This window comes from Cherax quadricarinatus, chromosome 28, assembly GCF_038502225.1.
Source record: "Cherax quadricarinatus isolate ZL_2023a chromosome 28, ASM3850222v1, whole genome shotgun sequence".
NCBI lineage: Eukaryota > Metazoa > Arthropoda > Malacostraca > Decapoda > Parastacidae > Cherax > Cherax quadricarinatus.
Window position 1 is genome coordinate 3501284 of NC_091319.1, and position 7500 is coordinate 3508783.

A 7500-nucleotide genomic window follows, 5' to 3' on the forward strand; every position below is an offset into this window, starting at 1 on the left:
GGTGGTGGTGAGGACAGGTGTGTGGTGTGGTGGGTGGTGGTGAGGACAGGTGTGTGGTGTGGTGGTGGTGGTGAGGACAGGTGTGTGGTGTGGTGGTGGTGGTGAGGACAGGTGTGTGGTATGGTGGTGGTGAGGACAGGTGTCTGGTGTGGTGGTGGTGGTGAGGACAGGTGTGTGGTGTGGTGGTGGTGGTGAGGACAGGTGTGTGGTGTGGTGGTGGTGAGGACAGGTGTGTTGTGTGGTGGTGGTGGTGAGGACAGATGTGTGGTGTGGTGGTGGTGAGAACAGGTGTGTGGTGTGGTGGTGGTGGTGAGGACAGGTGTGTGGTGTGGTGGTGGTGGTGAGGACAGGTGTGTGGTGTGGTGGTGGTGAGGACAGGTGTGTGGTGTGGTGGTTGTGGAGAGGACAGGTGTGTGGTGTGGTGGTGGTGGTGAGGACAGGTGTGTGGTGTGGTGGTGGTGAGGACAGGTGTGTGGTGTGGTGGTGGTGGTGAGGACAGGTGTGTGGTGTGGTGGTGGTGAGGACAGGTGTGTGGTGTGGTGGTGGTGGTGAGGACAGGTGTGTGGTGTGGTGGTGGTGAGGACAGGTGTGTGGTGTGGTGGTGGTGAGGATAGGTGTGTGGTGTGGTGGTGGTGGTGAGGACAGGTGTGTGGTGTGGTGGTGGTGAGGACAGGTGTGTGGTGTGGTGGTGGTGGTGAGGACAGGTGTGTGGTGTGGTGGTGGTGAGGACAGGTGTGTGGTGTGGTGGTGGTGGTGAGGACAGGTGTGTGGTGTGGTGGTGGTGAGGACAGGTGTGTGGTGTGGTGGTGGTGGTGAGGACAGGTGTGTGGTGTGGTGGTGGTGGTGAGGACAGGTGTGTGGTGTGGTGGTGGTGAGGACAGGTGTGTGGTGTGGTGGTGGTGAGGACAGGTGTGTGGTGTGGTGGTGGTGAGGACAGGTGTGTGGTGTGGTGGTGGTGGTGAGGACAGGTGTGTGGTGTGGTGGTGGTGAGGACAGGTGTGTGGTGTGGTGGTGGTGGTGAGGACAGGTGTGTGGTGTGGTGGTGGTGAGGATAGGTGTGTGGTGTGGTGGTGGTGAGGACAGGTGTGTGGTGTGGTGGTGGTGGTGAGGACAGGTGTGTGGTGTGGTGGTGGTGAGGACAGGTGTGTGGTGTGGTGGTGGTGGTGAGGACAGGTGTGTGGTGTGGTGGTGGTGAGGACAGGTGTGTGGGGTGGTGGTGGTGAGGACAGATGTGTGGTGTGGTGGTGGTGGTGAGGACAGGTGTGTGGTGTGGTGGTGGTGGTGACGACAGGTGTGTGGTGTGGTGGTGGTGAGGACAGGTGTGTGGTGTGGTGGTGGTGGTGAGGACAGGTGTGTGGTGTGGTGGTGGTGGTGAGGACAGGTGTGTGGTGTGGTGGTGGAGAGGACAGGTGTGTGGTGTGGTGGTGGTGAGGACAGATGTGTGGTGTGGTGGTGGTGGTGAGGTCAGGTGTGTGGTGTGGTGGTGGTGGTGAGGACAGGTGTGTGGTGTGGTGGTCGTGAGGACAGGTGTGTGGTGTGGTGGTGGTGAGGACAGATGTGTGGTGTGGTGGTGGTGAGGACAGGTGTGTGGTGTGGTGGTGGTGGTGAGGACAGGTGTGTGGTGTGGTGGTGGTGGTGAGGACAGGTGTGTGGTGTGGTGGTGGTGGTGAGGACAGGTGTGTGGTATGGTGGTGGTGAGGACAGGTGTGTGGTGTGGTGGTGGTGGTGAGGACAGGTGTGTGGTGTGGTGGTGGTGGTGAGGACAGGTGTGTGGTGTGGTGGTGGTGAGGACAGGTGTGTTGTGTGGTGGTGGTGGTGAGGACAGATGTGTGGTGTGGTGGTGGTGAGAACAGGTGTGTGGTGTGGTGGTGGTGGTGAGGACAGGTGTGTGGTGTGGTGGTGGTGGTGAGGACAGGTGTGTGGTGTGGTGGTGGTGAGGACAGGTGTGTGGTGTGGTGGTTGTGGAGAGGACAGGTGTGTGGTGTGGTGGTGGTGGTGAGGACAGGTGTGTGGTGTGGTGGTGGTGAGGACAGGTGTGTGGTGTGGTGGTGGTGGTGAGGACAGGTGTGTGGTGTGGTGGTGGTGAGGACAGGTGTGTGGTGTGGTGGTGGTGGTGAGGACAGGTGTGTGGTGTGGTGGTGGTGAGGACAGGTGTGTGGTGTGGTGGTGGTGAGGATAGGTGTGTGGTGTGGTGGTGGTGGTGAGGACAGGTGTGTGGTGTGGTGGTGGTGAGGACAGGTGTGTGGTGTGGTGGTGGTGGTGAGGACAGGTGTGTGGTGTGGTGGTGGTGAGGACAGGTGTGTGGTGTGGTGGTGGTGGTGAGGACAGGTGTGTGGTGTGGTGGTGGTGAGGACAGGTGTGTGGTGTGGTGGTGGTGGTGAGGACAGGTGTGTGGTGTGGTGGTGGTGGTGAGGACAGGTGTGTGGTGTGGTGGTGGTGAGGACAGGTGTGTGGTGTGGTGGTTGTGGTGAGGACAGGTGTGTGGTGTGGTGGTGGTGGTGAGGACAGGTGTGTGGTGTGGTGGTGGTGAGGACAGGTGTGTGGTGTGGTGGTGGTGGTGAGGACAGGTGTGTGGTGTGGTGGTGGTGAGGACAGGTGTGTGGTGTGGTGGTGGTGGTGAGGACAGGTGTGTGGTGTGGTGGTGGTGAGGACAGGTGTGTGGTGTGGTGGTGGTGAGGACAGGTGTGTGGTGTGGTGGTGGTGGTGAGGACAGGTGTGTGGTGTGGTGGTGGTGAGGACAGGTGTGTGGTGTGGTGGTGGTGGTGAGGACAGGTGTGTGGTGTGGTGGTGGTGAGGACAGGTGTGTGGTGTGGTGGTGCTGGTGAGGACAGGTGTGTGTGGTGGTGGTGGTGAGGACAGGTGTGTGGTGTGGTGGTGGTGAGGACAGATGTGTGGTGTGGTGGTGGTGAGGACAGGTGTGTGGTGTGGTGGTGGTGAGGACAGGTGTGTGGTGTGGTGGTGAGGACAGGTGTGTGGTGTGGTGGTGGTGAGGACAGGTGTGTGGTGTGGTGGTGGTGAGGACAGGTGTGTGGTGTGGTGGTGGTGGTGAGGGCAGGTGTGTGGTGTGGTGGTGGTGGTGAGGACAGGTGTGTGGTGTGGTGGTGGTAAGGACAGGTGTGTGGTGTGGTGGTGGTGGTGAGGACAGGTGTGTGTGGTGGTGGTGGTGAGGACAGGTGTGTGGTGTGGTGGTGGTGGTGAGGACAGATGTGTGGTGTGGTGGTGGTGAGGACAGGTGTGTGGTGTGGTGGTGGTGAGGACAGGTGTGTGGTGTGGTGGTGGTGGTGAGGACAGGTGTGTGGTGCGGTGGTGGTGAGGACAGGTGTGTGGTGTGGTGGTGGTGGTGAGGACAGGTGTGTGGTGTGGTGGTAGTGGTGAGGACATGTGTGTGGTGTGGTGGTGGTGAGGACAGGTGTGTGGTGTGGTGGTGGTGAGGACAGGTGTGTGGTGTGGTGGTGGTGGTGAGGACAGGTGTGTGGTGTGGTGGTAGTGGTGAGGACAGGTGTGTGGTGTGGTGGTGGTGAGGACAGGTGTGTGGTGTGGTGGTGGTGAGGACAGGTGTGTGGTGTGGTGGTGGTGGTAAGGACAGGTGTGTGGTGTGGTGGTGGTGAGGACAGGTGTGTGGTGTGGTGGTGGTGGTGAGGACAGGTGTGTGTGGTGGTGGTGGTGAGGACAGGTGTGTGGTGTGGTGGTGGTGAGGACAGATGTGTGGTGTGGTGGTGGTGAGGACAGGTGTGTGGTGTGGTGGTGGTGAGGACAGATGTGTGGTGTGGTGGTGAGGACAGGTGTGTGGTGTGGTGGTGGTGAGGACAGGTGTGTGGTGTGGTGGTGGTGAGGACAGGTGTGTGGTGTGGTGGTGGTGGTGAGGACAGGTGTGTGGTGTGGTGGTGGTGAGGACAGGTGTGTGGTGTGGTGGTGGTGAGGACAGGTGTGTGGTGTGGTGGTGGTGGTGAGGACAGGTGTGTGGTGTGGTGGTGGTAAGGACAGGTGTGTGGTGTGGTGGTGGTGGTGAGGACAGGTGTGTGTGGTGGTGGTGGTGAGGACAGGTGTGTGGTGTGGTGGTGGTGGTGAGGACAGATGTGTGGTGTGGTGGTGGTGAGGACAGGTGTGTGGTGTGGTGGTGGTGAGGACAGGTGTGTGGTGTGGTGGTGGTGAGGACAGGTGTGTGGTGTGGTGGTGGTGAGGACAGGTGTGTGGTGTGGTGGTGGTGGTGAGGACAGGTGTGTGGTGCGGTGGTGGTGAGGACAGGTGTGTGGTGTGGTGGTGGTGGTGAGGACAGCTGTGTGTGGTGGTGGTGGTGAGGACAGGTGTGTGGTGTGGTGGTGGTGGTGAGGACAGATGTGTGGTGTGGTGGTGGTGAGGACAGGTGTGTGGTGTGGTGGTGGTGGTGAGGACAGGTGTGTGGTGTGGTGGTGGTGGTGAGGACAGATGTGTGGTGTGGTGGTGGTGAGGACAGGTGTGTGGTGTGGTGGTGGTGAGGACAGGTGTGTGGTGTGGTGGTGGTGAGGACAGGTGTGTGGTGTGGTGGTGGTGAGGACAGGTGTGTGGTGTGGTGGTGGTGGTGAGGACAGGTGTGTGGTGTGGTGGTAGTGAGGACAGGTGTGTGGTGTGGTGGTGGTGAGGACAGGTGTGTGTGGTGGTGGTGGTGAGGACAGGTGTGTGGTGTGGTGGTGGTGGTGAGGACAGATGTGTGGTGTGGTGGTGGTGAGGACAGGTGTGTGGTGTGGTGGTGGTGAGGACAGGTGTGTGGTGTGGTGGTGGTGGTGAGGACAGGTGTGTGGTGTGGTGGTGGTGAGGACAGGTGTGTGGTGTGGTGGTGGTGGTGAGGACAGGTGAGTGGTGTGGTGGTGGTGAGGACAGGTGAGTGGTGTGGTGGTGGTGAGGACAGGTGTGTGGTGTGGTAGTGGTGGTGAGGACAGGTGTGTGGTGTGGTGGTGGTGAGGACAGGTGAGTGGTGTGGTGGTGGTTAGGACAGGTGAGTGGTGTGGTGGTGGTGAGGACAGGTGTGTGGTGTGGTGGTGGTGGTGAGGACAGGTGTGTGGTGTGGTGGTGGTGAGGACAGGTGTGTGGTGTGGTGGTGGTGGTGAGGACAGGTGTGTGGTGTGGTGGTGGTGAGGACAGGTGTGTGGTGTGGTGGTGGTGGTGAGGACAGGTGTGTGGTGTGGTGGTGGTGAGGACAGGTGTGTGGTGTGGTGGTGGTGGTGAGGACAGGTGTGTGGTGTGGTGGTGGTGAGGACAGGTGTGTGGTGTGGTGGTGGTGAGGACAGGTGTGTGGTGTGGTTGTGGTGAGGACAGGTGTGTGGTGTGGTGGTGGTGAGGACAGGTGTGTGGTGTGGTGGTGGTGAGGACAGGTGAGTGGTGTGGTGGTGGTGAGGACAGGTGTGTGGTGTGGTGGTGGTGGTGAGGACAGGTGTGTGGTGTGGTAGTGATGGTGAGGACAGGTGTGTGGTGTGGTGGTGGTGAGGACAGGTGAGTGGTGTGGTAGTGGTGAGGACAGGTGTGTGGTGTGGTAGTGGTGGTGAGGACAGGTGTGTGGTGTTGTGGTGGTGAGGACAGGTGTGTGGTGTGGTGGTGGTGAGGACAGGTGTGTGGTGTGGTGGTGGTGACGACAGGTGTGTGGTGTGGTGGTGGTGAGGACAGGTGTGTGGTGTGGTGGTGGTGAGGACAGGTGTGTGGTGTGGTAGTGGTGAGGACAGGTGTGTGGTGTAGTGGTGGTGAGGAGAGGTGTGTGGTGTAGTCGTGGTGAGGATAGGTGTGTGGTGTGGTGGTGGTGAGGACAGGTGTGCGGTGTAGTCGTGGTGAGGACAGGTGTGTGGTGTGGTGGTGGTGGGGACAGGTGTGTGGTGTGGTAGTGGTGAGGACAGGTGTGTGGTGTAGTGGTGGTGAGGAGAGGTGTGTGGTGTAGTCGTGGTGAGGACAGGTGTGTGGTGTGGTGGTGGTGAGGACAGGTGTGTGGTGTGGTGGTGGTGAGGACAGGTGTGTGGTGTGGTAGTGGTGAGGACAGAAGTGTGGTGTAGTGGTGGTGAGGACAGGTGTGTGGTGTGGTGGTGGTGAGGACAGGTGTGTGGTGTGGTAGTGTTGAGGACAGGTGTGTGGTGTGGTAGTGGTGAGGACAGGTGTGTGGTGTGGTAGTGGTGAGGACAGGTGTGTGGTGTGGTAGTGGTGAGGACAGGTGTGTGGTGTGGTAGTGGTGAGGTCAGGTGTGTGGTGTGATAGTGGTGAGGACAGGTGTGTGGTGTGGTAGTGGTGAGGACAGGTGTGTGGTGTGGTAGTGGTGAGGACAGGTGTGTGGTGTGGTAGTGGTGAGGACAGGTGTGTGGTGTGGTAGTGGTGAGGACAGGTGTGTGGTGTAGTCTTGGTGAGGACAGGTGTGTGGTGTGGTAGTGGTGAGGACAAGTGTGTGGTGTAGTCGTGGTGAGGACAGGTGTGTGGTGTAGTCTTGGTGAGGACAGGTGTGTGGTGTAGTGGTGATGAGGACAGGTGTGTGGTGTGGTGGTGGTGGTGAGGACAGGTGCGTGGTGTGGTGGTGGTGGTGAGGACAGGTGTGTGGTGTGGTGGTGGTGAGGACAGGTGTGTGGTGTGGTGGTGGTGGTGAGGACAGGTGTGTGGTGTGGTAGTGGTGAGAACAGGTGTGTGGTGTGGTAGTCGTGAGGACAGATGTGTGGTGTAGTAGTGGTGAGGACAGGTGTGTGGTGTGGTAGTGGTGAGGACAGGTGTGTGGTGTGGTAGTGGTGAGGACAGATGTGTGGTGTGGTAGTGGTTAGGGCAGGTGTGTGGTGTAGTGGTGAGGACAGATGTGTGGTGTGGTAGTGGTGAGGACAGGTGTGTGGTGTGGTAGTGGTGAGGACAGATGTGTGGTGTGGTAGTGGTGAGGACAGGTGTGTGGTGTGGTAGTGGTGAGGACAGGTGTGTGGTGTGGTAGTGGTGAGGACAGATGTGTGGTGTGGTAGTGGTGAGGACAGATGTGTGGTGTGGTAGTGGTGAGGACAGGTGTGTGGTGTGGTGGTGGTGAGGACAGGTGTGTGGTGTGGTGGTGGTGAGGACAGGTGTGTGGTGTGGTGGTGGTGGTGAGGACAGATGTGTGGTGTGGTAGTGGTGAGGACAGGTGTGTGGTGTGGTAGTGGTGAGGACAGGTGTGTGGTGTGGTAGTGGTGAGGACAGGTGTGTGGTGTAGTGGTGATGAGGACAGGTGTGTGGTGTGGTGGTGGTGGTGAGGACAGGTGTGTGGTGTGGTAGTGGTGAGAACAGGTGTGTGGTGTGGTAGTCGTGAGGACAGATGTGTGGTGTGGTAGTGGTGAGGACAGGTGTGTGGTGTGGTAGTCGTGAGGACAGATGTGTGGTGTGGTGGTGGTGAGGACAGGTGTGTGGTGTGGTAGTGGTGAGGACAGATGTGTGGTGTGGTGGTGGTGAGAACAGGTGTGTGGTGTGGTAGTCGTGAGGACAGATGTGTGGTGTGGTGGTGGTGAGGACAGGTGTGTGGTGTGGTAGTGGTGAGGACAGATG